We start from the raw sequence: 15,968 nt of genomic DNA, 5'->3' as shown, positions 1-15,968 counted from the left end.
AGTTTCTTCAAGTGCAGTCACAAAATCCATCAAGCTCTTTGATGAAACTGGCTCTCATGAGGACCTCCACAGGAATGGAAGACCAGAGTTACCTCTGCTGCAGAAGATAAGTTCATTAGAGGTACCAGAAATTGCAGCCCAAATAAATGCTTCACAGAGTTCAAGTAACAGACACACAGGGGCGAAAATCTGATATCAACTTTGGAGGGGACAATTACATGACATTTTCTCAAGAGCAATTCCTGAGGGGGACACCAGAAGTAGTGCTGTAACACATAGCCTACGTTGTAATATGGTAAATGTATATTGAGGAACCAAAGAAATAAGGTGTTTGCCGTACTCCTAACTACCGGTATCCAAAACTACACAACTAATCACAACAGCAATACCATTGCCTTTAACAAATCTTAGTTCAGTCACCAGTTTAAGTTGAGAGTGGGCGTATCCATGGCATTTTCCAATTATGTTCCTATTTTACAAAAAAAAAAATTGAGAACCTTTCATAATGTTGCCAAACAAAGACTCAACAAACTTACCTGAGACTCCCTGTCTCTGCCAGTCTGTCCCTGCATATCTGTCCCCAACTCTGCTGTCTGTGTGCCATCTGTTGCCTGCTTTGCCTAATGACATCATTGTGAAACATTTCCATTAGCATTTCACTTCTTTCTTATGAACATTTTATCAACTAGTCTGAGATATTAGGCTACTAGGGTTCTCACTTTGCGTTTTGGTGTACTGAAAAATACTCTGATGTCCGTCTTTTTTCTGCCATTTTTCTACCTGGCTGGCTACACACACACAATATGTAGGTTATTTACAGTAGGAGATGGGCTTCTATCATCTTATCTTCTATCATTCTATATGGGCTTCGTTCTAAAAGGTAGCTAGCAAATGTGAAACGGATTGCAGTGACAAGAGTTGACAGCTGTATGAGTTCACCATTTACACAACATATGCTGCAACCTTTCGTAATTTTAATCGTTTGCTTCATATTGGCTGGCTTCCAACAATAGCTGAATTTGCAAAGCTAGCGAGCACCAATTCAGTGGTGTTTGCTATAATCTTTGCTACCCGGGTTAAATAAAGGTGAAATAAAATAAATAAAAGTTCCCTTGCCACAATTTAGCTTTTGCAACGAGACCATTAAATATATTTAAAACAATGGTAGAAGAGAGTGTAGTTCTGTTCAGTTTATCGCTAACCTTATCACAGGGACTTTGAAGCACTAACTTACGTGCATGCTGATCTTGGAATAAATTGACGATAGCAAAGATTCCATCTTTGACGACGCCACATAAATGGAATAGGTACTAGCTAGCTTAATAGTTAATATTTGTGCACTAGCTCTGGAAATTCAGCTAGTGTGTGTGCGCGCGATTGACTGGATTAACCTCACGTCAGTTACGTGCATTGAGTGCCTTTCAGACAGTAGATACTAACACTCTGTTACATTGACAACTAAGGAACTGGCAATGGATCAAACCATTGTGAGGCAAAGGGCGGGGGGGTCGCAATCTTTTGAAACTTAAAAACGCGCTATCAAGTGTCTATAATCAGCACAATTGCTTTCATTGTGTATTATTAATATTATTTAAATTACATAATTATGTTTACAGTGATATATAGGGGGGGACAAATCATATTTTTCCCAGGATGGGGGGGTCGTGTCCCCCCCGTCCCCCCTGGGATTTCCGCCCCTGCAGACACATCAGCATCAACTGTTCAGAGGAGACTGTGTGAATCAGGCCTTCATGGTTGAATTACTTTAAAGAAACCACTACCAAAGGACATCAATAAGAAGAAGACTTGCTTTGGCCAAGAAACACAAGCAATGGACATTAGACTGGTGGAAATCGGTCCTTTGGTCTGGAGTCCAAATTGTAGATTTTTGGTTCGAACCACCATGTCTTTGTGAGACGCGGTGTGGGTGAACAGATAATCTCCGCATGTGTATTTCCCACCGTAAAGCATGGAGGTGGTGGTATTATGGCGTAGGGGTGCTTTGCTGGTGACAAATGATAGTCCCACTATCATTTGTTTTTCAACAGGACAATGACCCAACATACCTCCAAGCTGTGTAAGGGATATTTTACCAAGAAGGAGAGCGATGGAGTGCAGCATCAGATGACCTGGCCTCCACAATCCCCCGACCTCAACCCAATTGAGATGGTTTGGGGTGAGTCGGACTGCAGAGTGAAGGAAAAGCAGCCAACAAGTGCTCAAGATATGTGGGAACTCCTCCAAGACTGTTGGGAAAGCATTCCAGGTGAAGCTGGTTAAGAGAATGCCAAGAGTGTGCAAAGCTGTTATCAAGGGAAGGGGTGGCTATTAGAAGAATCTCAAATATTATGTAGATATGTTTAACACTTTTTTGGTTACTAAATGATTCCATATGTGTTATTTCATAGTTTTGATGTCTTCACTATTATTCTACAATGTAGAAAATAGTTAAAAATAAAGAAAAACCCTTGAATGAGTAGGTGTTCTAAAAAAACGTTTGACCGGTAGTGAGTGAGTATGTATATATATTTTATTTTTTGCAACAAGATAAAATGATCCAGTTGTTTGTTCTATATGTTCCCTTGCTTGTTAGCCAAATAGCTACAGCTAAGAATAATAACAGTCACAACCTCTGCAGCCAGAATAACAGCAAAGGCACTGCGGTTTTATACTGACATTAATTTGGATAAATCCGTAATGAGTGGATGCCTGATTTTGCCTGGCATAGCTAGAAAAGTTTACCTTCGTCAGGACACGCGACACCGCTCATTACAAGGAGATCGCATTGTATATCAAACACCAGGCTAGAAGCCAGCTAAATAATTTATTGCTAACAAGCCTGCAAAAATGACAACCGAATTAAAAAATATCTGTTGCTAAAAATAACTGGTCAAACTACAAAACATGTGGGAAGATTTGACAGCATACCGCCACTTGTGTAATGACTGCAGCAGTAGGGACAGGAGAAATGCATGTTCATCACTCACCATGTCAGGTCATCAAATGCTCCCCCAAAAAATGTGTCTGCAAAAACAAATAAATGCAAGCTAGTTTTTCTTCATTGGACCTGCGGTAACAATGTATAACATTTTGGTTTGTGTGATTGTCATTTTAGCTTTCTGTAACTTTGTAGCAAGTAGTATGGTCTGATGGTGTAGGCGCATATCGCGTCATGATTGCAAGGTGTCACAATCTCTTTTCCAACTGCCCTGTAATCTGGATTTAATGCCCATTCTAGAATGCCCTTCTAGCCAATCAGAAACAAGTATCCAACAATTCTGTGGTATAAACAAACAATAGGTACTATGTCATGTCATGTCTTTCTTCAGTGATTTGTTTCCCACCACTGCAGTGGGAATGAAAGCAAAGTACAGCGCAGCCAATAGAACCACCACAGAGGCCAATAGGGAACAGCACAACAACCAAGCCATGTCATTTCCTCACAGCACCATCACACTGGGGGCTTTTGGCAGACAATCTGTCAACAGTGAGAGGTGCAAACCACAGGAGAACAACTGCACATACCTGTGTTTGTGTCACCTGTATTAGTGTCAGGTGTTTTAGTCATGCTCAAATCAACCATCACTTTGGAGAACGCAGAGGGCATGGATTTTTCGAAGATGCGGTATGACTATTTGTAACGATCGTCATGCAGGAAGGAAGAAGTGGACCAAGGCGCAGCTGGGAGCGAACTCATGTTATTTATTATAGACTGAAATAACACGGTCAAAACAGAGAATAAACGTATCGCTACTGCTCCAACAAAAAGAGACAACAACCCACAAACATCGTGGGGGGAAAAGGAACTTAAATATGATTCCCCAATCAGAGGCAACTAGTGACAGCTGTCTCTGATTGGGAATCGACAGAACCCAACATAGAAATACGCCCCAAAGCAAGGCTATACCAAAAACATAGAAAATAAACTATAGAAATGCCACACCCTGTCCAAAATAGAAGAGTTCACCTGGTCAGGGCGTGACAGTACCCCCCCTCCAACGGTGCGTACTCCCGGCGCACCAACCTAAAGTCTATTAGGGGGGGGGGACCTGGGTGGGCGCCTCACCCTCGGTGGAGGCTCTGGCCCCGGGCGTGTTTCTCCCCCTGCCTCCACCCTAGCCCTACCCCTCTGGCCCGGACTGGACCACGGTGGAGCGGCATGCTCAGGCTCCGGAGCGGAGCCGCCGACCGGAACAGGACTGGTCACCGGTGGACCGGACACAGGCCGTGCCGGACTGTGGACACGCGCCGTGGGCCTGGTGCGGGGAACAGGGACGGGCCGGACAGGACCGGGGACACGCACCACCAACCTGGTGCGGGGAGCAGGGACGGGCCGGACTGGACTGGGGACGCGCACCACTAACCTGGTGTGGGGAGCAGGGATGGGCCGGACAGGACTGGGGACACGCACCACTGGCTTGGTGCGGGGAGCAGGGACGGGCCGGACAGGACTGGGGACACGCACCACTAACCTGGTGCGGGGAGCAGGGACGGGCCGGACTGGACTGGGGGCACACACCACTGGCTTGGTGCGGGGAGCAGGGACGGGCCGGACTGGACTGGGGACGCGCACCACTAACCTGGTGCGGGGAGCAGGGACGGGCCGGACTGGACTGGGGACACGCACCACCGGCTTGGTGCGGGGAGCCGGGATGGGCCGGACAGGACTGTGGACAAGCACCACTAACCTGGTGCGGGGAGCAGGGACGGGCCGGACTGGACTGGGGGCACACACCACTGGCTTGGTGCGGAGAGAAGGGACGGGCCGGACTGGACTGGGGACACGCACCACTAACCTGGTGCGGGGAGCAGGGACGGGCCGGACAGGACTGGGGGCACACACCACTGGCTTGGTGCGGGGACCTGGGACGGGCCGGACTGGACTGGGGGCACACACCACTGGCTTGGTGCGGGGAGCAGGGACGGGCCGGACTGGACTGGGGCCGCACACCGGCGACACAGTGCGCATAAGCGGCGCCGGATATCCTGGACCGAGGAGGCGCACTGGAGGTCTGGAGTGCACAGCTGACATCATCCGTTCTGGCTCAACACCCACCTTAGCCTGGCAAGTGTGGAGCGCTGGCACAGAACGCACTGGGCTGTGTAGCCGTACCGGAGACACAGTGCGCGTCCTCGGCGCAGGATACATCGGACCGAGAAGGGGCACCGGAGGCCAGGAGCGCTGAGCCGGCACAACACGTCCTCGCTGAACACTCCCCCTAGCCCGGCAAATGTGGGGCGCTGGCACAGAGCGCACTGGGCTGTGCAGGCGCACTGGCGATACCGTGCGCACCTCTGCCACCCAAGGCTCTTCCTCCACGCTGTCCCTACGCAGGTCCTGCCACATCTCTGCCTCCTCCTTTGCCGTTATCCCCCACTAGAGCAGTGGTCTGGGCTCTTCCTCTGCCCTTCCGGACCACCCCATTAGCCCCCCCCAAAAATTTTCTTGGGGGTGTCTTCCGGGCCTCCTCGACCGCCGCCTGCGACTCCTTCCACCGGCTGGCATCACCTCCTCGACCTGGGAATCCTTCCGCCAGGGTCCTTTCCCCGACATGATCTCCTCCCAGGTCCAGAACTCCTTTCCCTCGCGAGCCCATCTCTCGCGCTCCTTTTCCTCCCGCTGCTTGGTCCTGGTTTGGTGGGTTGTTCTGTAACGATCGTCGTGCAGGAAGGAAGAAGTGGACCAAGGCGCAGCTGGGAGCGAACTCATGTTATTTATTACAGACTGAAATAACACGGTCAAAACAGAGAATAAACGTATCGCTACTGCTCCAACAAAAAGAGACAACAACCCACAAACATCGTGGGGGGAAAAGGAACTTAAATATGATTCCCCAATCAGAGGCAACTAGTGACAGCTGTCTCTGATTGGGAATCGACAGAACCCAACATAGAAATACGCCCCAAAGCAAGGCTATACCAAAAACATAGAAAATAAACTATAGAAATGCCACACCCTGACCAAAATAGAAGAGTTCACCTGGTCAGGGCGTGACACTATTAGAGAATGTCTCAGCGAACAATAATTTATTTCAATTCACAATATAGCAGTACATAATTCAATTAATGACAAAAATAAATAACACTTAAGAGAGAAGGGAGCAAACATTGAGAGAGATTGCGTTCAGAACCTAACATCCCATTCTATGTGTGAACCTCAGCAGAGCTGCTCCCGGGAAAAATTCCCCAACATTAAAGCAATGGGTATGGCAGCAGGGCTGGAATCAGCAGCTCTCTCCAGGGTGCAGTGGCCAAGCAGCAGTGACAGGTAGCCCACGACACCTGGCGACAACTCAAACTGGAGCAGGTTTCTACCCTAGCTGTATGATGCATAGATCTGGCCGGGCACTGGAGGTGTCAGCACGGCTGCTTGGGTTTTTCAAACAACCCCAGCGTTCTGCTGTTTTCCTTCATTGTTTCTGCCGGACCATTGAGCATATATAGACAAAACGCTAGGACGGTGTGGGTGTCTGACATGGAAAACAGACTTTATTGACAGCCAAACCGACAGGATTAAACACTGTCTGAGTAGTCCATTGCCCTGCTATTCATTACAGGAGGAGCCAGTGCTGAATTCAGTACCAGTGCATCTACTCATCAACCTAGATTAACAGCAACTCTAGCCAGCCCACTAATGATCATCAAAATCACATTTTATTAGTCACATGCGCCGAATACAACAGGTGTAGACCTTATAGTGAAATGTTTACTTACAAGCCCCAAACCAACAATGCAGTTAAAAAAATACGAATAAGAAATAGCACCAGTTAGTTGAGGCTATATGTACATGTAGCTAGAGTTATTAAAGTGACTATGCATAGATAATAACAGAGTAGCAGCGGTGTAAGAGGGGGGCAATGCAAATAGTCTGTGTAGCTATTTGATTAAATGTTCAGGAGTCTTATGGCTTGGGGGGTAGAAGATGTTTAGAAGCCTGGACCTAGACTTTGCGCTCTGGCACTGCTTGCCGTGCGGTAGCAGAGAAAACAGTCTATGACTAGGTTAGCTGGAGTCCGACAATTTCTAGGGCCTTCCTGGTATAGAAGTCCTGGATGGCAGGAAGCTTGGCCCCAGTGATGTACTAGGCCGTACGCACTACCCTCTGTAGTGCCTTGCGGTCGGAGGCCGAGCAGTTGCCATACCAGGCAGTGATGCAACCAGTCAGGATGCTCTCGATGGTGCAGCTGTATACATTTTTGAGGATCTGGGGACCCGTGCCAAGTCTTTTCAGTCTCCTGAGGGGGAATAGGTTTTGTCGTGCCCTCTTCACGACTGTCTTGGTGTGCTTGGACCATGTTAGTTTGTTGGTGATGTGGACACCAAGGAACTTGAAGCTCTCAACCTGCTCCACTACAGCTCCGTCGATGAGAATGGGGGCGTGCACAGTCCTCCTTTTCCTGTAGTCCACAATCATCTCATATGTCTTGATCACGTTGAGGGAGAGGTTGTCCTGGCACCACACGGCCAGGTCTCTGACCTCCTCCCTATAGGCTGTCTCATCGTCGGTGATCAGGCCTACCACTGTTATGTCATCGGCAAACTTAATGATGGTGTTGGAGTTGTGCCTGGCCGTGCAGTCATGAGTGAACAGGGAGTACAGAAAGGGACTGAGCACGCACCCGAGGGGCCCGTGTTGAGGATCAGCGTGGCGGATGTGTTGTTACCTACCCTTACCACCTGGGGGCTGCCCGTCAGGAAGTCCAGGATCCAGTTGCAGAGGGAGATGTTTAGTCCCACGGTCCTTAGGTTATTGATGAGCTTTGAGGGCACTATGGTGTTGAACGTTGAGCTGTAGTCAATGAATAGCATTCTCTTTTGTCCAGGTGGGAACGGGCAGTGTGGAGTGCAATAGAGATTGCATCATCCGTGGCTCTGTTAAATTGGAGTGGGTCTAGGGTTTCTGGGATAATGGCGTCATTTGAGCCATGACCAGCCATTCAAAGCACTTCATGGCTACAGACGTGAGTGCTACGGGTTGGTAGTCATTTAGGCAGGTTACCTTAGTGTTCTTGGGCACAGGGACTATGGTGGTTTGCTTAAAACATGGTGGTATTACAAACTCGGACAGGGAGAGGTTGAAAATGTCAGTGAAGACACTTGCCAGTTGGTCAGCGCATGCTCGCAGTACACGTCCTGGTAATCCGTCTGGCCCTACGGCCTTGTGAATGTTGACCTGTTTAAAAGGTCTTACTCACATCGGCTGTGGAGAGCGTGATCACAGTCGTCCGGGAACAGCTGGTGCTCTCATGAATGTTTCAGTGTTATTTGCCTCGAAGCGAGCATAGAAGTAGTTTAGCTCGTCTGGTAGGCTCGTGTCACTGGGCAGCTCGTGGCTGTGCTTCCCTTTGTAGTCTGTAATGGTTTGCAAGCCCTTTCACATCCGACAAGCATCGGAGCCAGTGTAGTACGATTCAATCTTAGTCCTGTAATGACGCTTTCCCTGTTCGATGGTTCGTCAGAGGGCATAGCGGGATTTCTTATAAGCTTCTGGATTAGAGTCCCGCTTCTTGAAAGCGGCAGCTCTATCCTTTAGCTCAGTGCGGATGTTGCCTGTAATCCATGGCTTCTGCTTGGGGTATGTACGTATGGTCACTGTAGGGACAACGTCATCGATGCACTTATTGATGTAGTGTACTCCTCAATGCCATCGGAAAAATCCCAGAACATATTCCAGTCTGTGCTAGGAAAACAGTCCTGTAGCTTAGTATCTGATCACTTTTTCTTTATTGACCGAGTCACTGGTGCTTCCTGCTTTAATTGTAGCTTGTAAGCAGGAATCAGGAGGATAGAATTATGGTCAGATTTGCCAAATGGGAGAGCTTAGTACGCATCTCTGTGTGTGGAGTAAACGTGGTCTAGAGTTTTATTTTACTCTGGTTGCACATTTAACATGCTGATAGAAATTTGGTAAAACCAATTTAAGTTTCCCTGCATTAATGCGCCACCTCTGGATGAGCGTTTTCCTTTTTGCTTATGGCGGAATACAGCTCATTGAGTGTGGTCTTAATGCCAGCATCGGTCTGTGGTGGCATGTAGACAGCTACGAAAAATACAGATGAAAAACTCTCTAGGTAGATAGTGTGGTCTACAGCTTATCATGAGATACTCTACCTCAGGCGAGTAAAATCGAGACTTCCTTAGATATCGTGAACCAGCTGTTGTTTACAAATATGTATAGTCCACCCCCCTTGTCTTACCAGACACCGCTGTTCTATCCTGCCGATACAGCTGGCTGGTTATACGCTGTATGTTGACAATGTTGTTGTTCAGCCACGACTCCGTGAAGGACAAGGTTACAGTTTTTAATGTCCCGTTGGTAGATTAATCATCCTCGTAGGTCGTCGATTTTATTTTCCAACAATTGCACGTTAGCTAGTAGAACGGAAGGCAGGGGAGGTTTATTCGATCGCCCACGAATTCAGAAGGCAGCCCGACCTCCGTCCTCTTTTTCTCCGTCGTCTCTACACGCACATTTGGGCCTGTTCCCGGGAAAGCAGTATGTCCTTCACGTCTGGCTCATAGGAACTCGTTAAAGGGAGAGAAAAAAAACTTCTGCCAGTTCGTGGTGAGTAATCGCTGTTCTGATGTCCAGAAGTTATTTTTGGTCATAAGAGACGGTAGCAGCAACATTATGTACAAAATAAAAATAAGCTAAACCACTCAAAAATAAAAACGTAAAATGTCAGCCTTGTTCTTCAGTGTGAATCAGGGTATTAGCTCCATGCGGGAGAGGTGGGGCGTTGCTGCAGTGTGCCAACTAACACTGCGGTACCATTCTACCTCTATTAAATCTCTCATTCATCCCCTACCATGGGCTCTCAAGGGATGCCTCCCATTGTTGAGGAAATTAGGTCTTTCACTGTAGTGCTCACTATAGCCATTGAGATGACAGGCTGCCTGGCACCAGTACCAATATTTAGATCCCCCACTCCCACCAGCATATGCCCAGGTGCCTCAGCCCACACAGAGCCCCTGTAGCATGCCAACTTAGGGCAGGGCTGATCCATCCTGGTTACGTCTCTCCTAGGGTCTGAGGCAGACTGGAGTTCTACTGGCAGGCTGACTGACTTCATCCTCCAGGTGGGGGAGAGAGACTCCAACGCTGCTAACGTTTCCCTCCTCCGCTTTACCAATTACCTCACTCCCTCCTTCCTTCACCCACTCCCTCCCTCCCTCCCATGCCCCCTCAGTATTTGTCATACAGTGCGGGGGTCAGGCTCCTCAGTAGTCAGACACGAGCGGTGAGAAATGCCAAGGTGCCAGCGTCAGAAGCATGTTGTCATGCTAGTACAGGTTGTTATGCAAAGAAATACACAGACAGGGCTCCAGAGTGTGACAATTTGAGTTGGTTGTGCAAGTTTACTTTTTAATTGGTCGCACTGGTGCGAGCTGTAAATTCTAGCTCGTCACGTCACTCAAAAAGTTATATTTTGATTCAGTCAAACAGTAGCCCAAAAGTGCATTAATACCCTGATTCCTGCATGAAAATGTCTGCCCTGCCCCTATGCCCGTTTATCCGTGTGGTCCGACTCAAGTATAGAAGGTAAGGGAGAGAAAGATGCTTTCTGATTGTACAACATTTCTAAATGCTATAGCATTGTTTTGAAAACTACTACTGTTCTGACTGTTGAGAGGAGGGTCTCAGCTTTATGTAGGTATTACAATTATTTCTTCTCATCTCTCAATATTGACAGTTTTAGCACCGTTTTTAACCTAAGTATCTGGTATGGCATTGAGATGTACGGAGCGCGGGAAGCGCGTGCATCTGCCATTTGAGGTGATTACATGTACTGTTAGGTTAATCAATTACACAGCTAACTAGCAGTGTATTTTATCCTCCTGAGACCCCCCAAAAAATTGTGGGTATTTGTGTTAGTTAGATTTTTTTTAAAGAAATGCATATTTTAATGTAAGTGCAAAATTGTCCTCTGTAGTGATCATTAATAAATTATTATTACACAGTCCTTAACTATTCCTGAGATTCACTTACAAGAAACAATTTGAATATCAAACTCACAAAAAGTATAATTACACACTTATTTTCAAATTTCCATAAAATCTGCTAATTTTGAATGGCAGACATTTATCTAAGAACCAGAAAAACAAGGTTGAAGGACACACCTCTACACATGTGATATCATTGAAATGAATATCTCAAATGGACAACAGGACTTAGTGCCTTGTACGACCTCAGATGCGGAACAAGAACTGATGTCCACTAGAAAGGACAAAAATGAATTGTTGGGTCTCAGGAAGATATTTTAGCGAAATAGCCAATGCATTTTGAGTTTCCACATCTTTAGATAAATTGTTCCCTAATTAATTAGCCGATGGGAAATTGAATTAAAAAACATAATCCCCTGGCAACATCTTTACACAAAAATATTATATTATATTTATATTTCAATAGAGAATAAATATGATATAACAGCAAGGGCTGGGCGATATGGCCTAAAACTCCTGATTTTTTTTCTATCGATATGTATCTATACCTATCTACACATACAGAAACACTACCGTTCAAAAGTTTGGGGTCACTTAGAAATGTCCTTGTTTTTGGAAGAAAAGCTAATTTTTTATACATTCAAATAACATCAAATTGATCAGAAATACAGTGTAGACATGGTTAATGTTGTAAATGACTATTGTAGCTGGAAACAGCTGATTTTTTTTATGGAATATCTACATAGGCGTACAGAGGCCCATTATCAGCAACAATCACTTCTGTGTTCCAATGGCACATTGTATTAGCTAATCCAAGGTAATAATTTTAAAATGGCTAAATGATCATTAGAAAACTCTTTTGCAATTATGTTAGCAAAGCTTTAAACTGTTGTCCTCATTAAAGAAGCAATAAAACTGGCCGCCTTTTGACTAGTTGAGTATCTGGAGCATCAGCATTTGTGGGTTCGATTACAGGGTCAAAATGTCCAGAAACAAAGAACTTTCTTCTGAAACTCATCAGTCTATTCTTGTTCTGAGAAATGAAGGCTATTCCATGCGAGAAATTGCCAAGAAACTGAAGATCTCGTACAACGCTGCGTACTACTCCCTTCCCAGAACAGCGCAAACTGGCTCTAACCAGAATAGAAGGAGTGGGAGGCCCCGGTGCGCAACTGAGCAAGAGGACAGCTACATTAGAGTGTCTAGTTTGAGAAAGAGACCTCACAAGTCCTCAACTGGCAGCTTCATTAAATAGTACCCGCAAAACACCAGTCTCAACGTCAACAGTGAAGAGGTGACTCCGGGATGCTGGCCTTCTAGGCTGCATCCTTTTCTTTCAAAAACAATGACATTTCTAAGTGACCCCAAACTTCTGAACGGTAGTGTATATCTTTTATCTTTTAAACATTCTCAAAATAATCTTTGTTGTACAACTAACGGTCAAATAATCTGCATTTAAAGCGGTCAACAATAATCAAAATGAATTCAGAGCTTATGAAATTACACATTAAAACATATATTCCTCCCACAACCATAAGACCCACTAATAATTTAATTATCAAAATACTTGTGCATTCTTACTTTTTTTAATAATCCCTGACTTTCTGGTCTGTCAATAAAAATGCCCTTTTTGTTCCAAATTTAACCAGAACCATACATAATGCACATTCACTAATACTGCAGCAGGCATTATAGAAAATTAACACCGGTCTCATGAACAATCTCTCAAGCACAAGCCCACGTGCTAGTGAGTCACCAGTTAATTAATGAAAATTATACATACATGACTTACCTCCCTTATCATACCTCATTTGCACACACTGTATATACACACACTTGTTTTTCTTTCTTCTACTGTATGTTTGTTTATTCCATGTGTAACTCCGTGTTGTTGTATGTGTCGAACTGCTTTGCTTTATCTTGGCCAGGTCGCAGTTGTAAATGAGAACTTGTTCTCAACTAGCCTACCTGGTTAAATAAAGGTGAAATAAAAAAAATGATATTTAAAAAAAAAAACTTGTTTTCAACTACTCCATAAATTTATTGTTAACAAACTATAGTTTTGGCAAGTCGTTTAGGACATGACCTTTGAGCATGACAAGTAATTCTTCCAACAATTGTTTACAGACAGACTATTTCATGGCTTTAGAAGCTTCCGATAGGCTAATTGAAGTAATTTGAGTCAATTGGAGGTGTACCTGTCGATGTATTTCAAGGCCTACCTTCAAACTCAGTGCCTCTGTTTGACATCATTGGGATAATCAAAGGAAATCAGCCAAGACCTCAGAAAAAAAGGAAAAATTGTACACAAGTCTGGATCATCCTTGGGAGCAATTTCCAAACGCCTGAAGGTACCACGTTCATCTGTACAAACAATAGTACGCAAGTATAAACACCATGGGCTCACGCAGCCGTCATACCGCTCAGGAAGGAGACGCGTTCTGTCTCCTAGAGATTAACATACTTTGGTGCGAAAAGTGCAAATAAAACCCAGAACAGCAGCAAAGGACCTTGTGAAGATGCTGGAGGAAACAGGTACAAAAGTATCTATATCCACAATAAAACGAGTCCTACATTGACATAACCTGAAAGGCCGCTCAGCAATGAAGCCACTGCTCCAAAACCGCCATAAAAAAAGCCAGACTACGGTTTGCAACTGCACATGGGGACAAAGATCGCACTTTTTGGAGAAATGTCCTCTGGTCTGATGAAACAAAAATAGAACTGTTTGGCCATAATGACCATCGTTATGTTTGGAGGAAAAAAGGGGGATGCTTGCAAGCTGAAGAAGACCATCCCAACCGTGAAGCACGGGGGTGGCAGAATCATGTTGTGGGGGTGCTTTTCTGCAGGAGGGACTGGTGCACTTCACAAAATAGATAGCATCATGAGGGAGGAAAATGATGTAGATATATTGAAGCAACATCTCAAGACATCAGTCAGGAAGTTTAAAGCTTGGGTCGCAAATGGGTCTTCCAAATGGACAATGACCCAAAGCATACTTCCAAAGTTGTGACAAAATGGCTTAAGGACAACAAAGTCAAGGTATTGGAGTGGTCATCACAAAGCCCTGACCTCAATTCTATACAGAATTTGTGGGCAGAACTGAAAAAGCGTGTGAGTGTAAGGAGGCCTACAAACCTGACTCAGTTACACCAGCTCTGTCAGGAGGAATGGGCCAAAATTCACCCAACTTATTGTGGGAAGCTTGTGGAAGGCTACCCGAAACATTTGACCCAAGTTAAACAATTTAAAGGCAATGCTACCAAATACTAATCGAGTGCACGCAAACTTCTGACACACTGGGAATGTGAAGAAAGAAATAAAAGCTGAAATAAATCACTCTACTATTATTCTGAAATTTCACATTCTTAAAATAAAGTGGTGATCCTAACTGACCTAAGACAGGGAATTTTTACTAGGATTAAATGAATGAATTGTGAAAAACTGAGTTTAAATGTATTTGGGTAAGCTGTATGTAAACTTCCGACTTCAACTGTATCTGGAGTATTTCTCCAGTGTGTGTGTGTATACATACATAAATACACACACAAACAAACTCAGCAAAAAAAGGTAAATTTTTCAGGACCCTGTCTTTCAAAGACAATTCATAAAAATCCCAAAAAATTCACAGATCTTCATTGCAAAGGGTTTAAACACTGTTCCCATGCTTGTTCAATGAACCACAAACAATTCATGAACATGCACCTGTGGAACAGTCGTTAAGACAGCTTACAGATGGTAGGCAATTAAGGTCACAGTTATGAAAACTTAGGACACTAAAGAGGCCTTTCTACTGACTCTGAAAAACACCAAAAGAAAGATGCCCAGGGTCCCTGCAGGGTCCCTGCTCATCTGCGTGAACGTGCCTTAGGCATGCTGCAAGGAGGCATGAGGACTGTAGATGTAAATTGCAATGTCCGTACTGTGAGACGCCTAAGACAGCACTACAGGGAGTCAGGACGGACAGCTGATCATCCTCGCAGTGGCAGGCCACGTGTAACACCTGCGCAGGATCACACCTGCGGGACAGGTACAGGATGGCAACGACGACTGGCCGAGTTACACCAGGAACGCACAATCCCTCCATCAGTGCTCAGACTGTCCGCAATAGGCTGAGAGGCTGGACTGAGGGCTTGTAGGCCTATTGTAAGGTAGGTCCTCACCAGACATCACCGGCAACAACGTCGCCTATGGGCACAAACCCACCGTCGCTGGACCAGACAGGCAAACAGTGTTCTTCACTGACGAGTCACGGTTTTGTCTCACCAGGGGTGATGGTCGGATTCGCGTTTATTGTCGAAGGAATGAGCATTACACCGAGACCTGTACTCTGGAGCGGGATCGGTTTGGAGGAGGATGGTCCGTCATGGTCTGGGGCGGTGTGTCACAGCGTCATCGGACTGAGCTTGTTGTCATTGCAGGCAATCTCAACGCTGTGCGTTACAGGGAAGACATCCTCCTCCCTCATGTGGTACCCTTCCTGCAGGCTCATCCTGACATGACCCTTCAGCATGACAATGCCACCAGCCATACTGCTCGTTCTGTGCGTGATTTCCTGCAAGACAGGAATGTCAGTGTTCTGCCATGGCCAGCGAAGAGCCCGGATCTCAATCCCATTGAGCACGTCTGGGCATTTGTGCTCAGTGTGAACCTGCTTCATAATGGCAAGAACAGCTCAAATAAACAAAGAGAAATGACAGCCCATCATTACTTTAATACGGAACATTTCAAAAACGTTGAATGTTTCTTCAAGTGCAGTCGCAAAAACCATCAAGCGCTATGATGAAACTGGCTCTCATGAGGACCGGCACAGGAAAGGAAGACCCAAAGTTACCTCTGCTGCAGAGGATAAGTTCATTAGAGTTACCAGCCTCAGAAATAGCAGCCGAAATAAATGCTAGGTGACCGGATGATCTCTGCATGCATGTTCCCACGTGAAGCATGGAGGAGGAGGTGTGATGGTGTGGAGGTGCTTTGCTGGTGACACAGATATATTTAGAACTTAAGGCACACTTAACCAG

This window comes from Salmo salar, chromosome 01 (assembly GCF_965601325.2).
Source record: "Salmo salar chromosome 01, fSalSal1, whole genome shotgun sequence".
Lineage (NCBI taxonomy): Eukaryota > Metazoa > Chordata > Actinopteri > Salmoniformes > Salmonidae > Salmo > Salmo salar.
The sequence above is the reverse complement of the archived record's forward strand: the minus strand, read 5'-3'. Positions refer to the sequence as shown.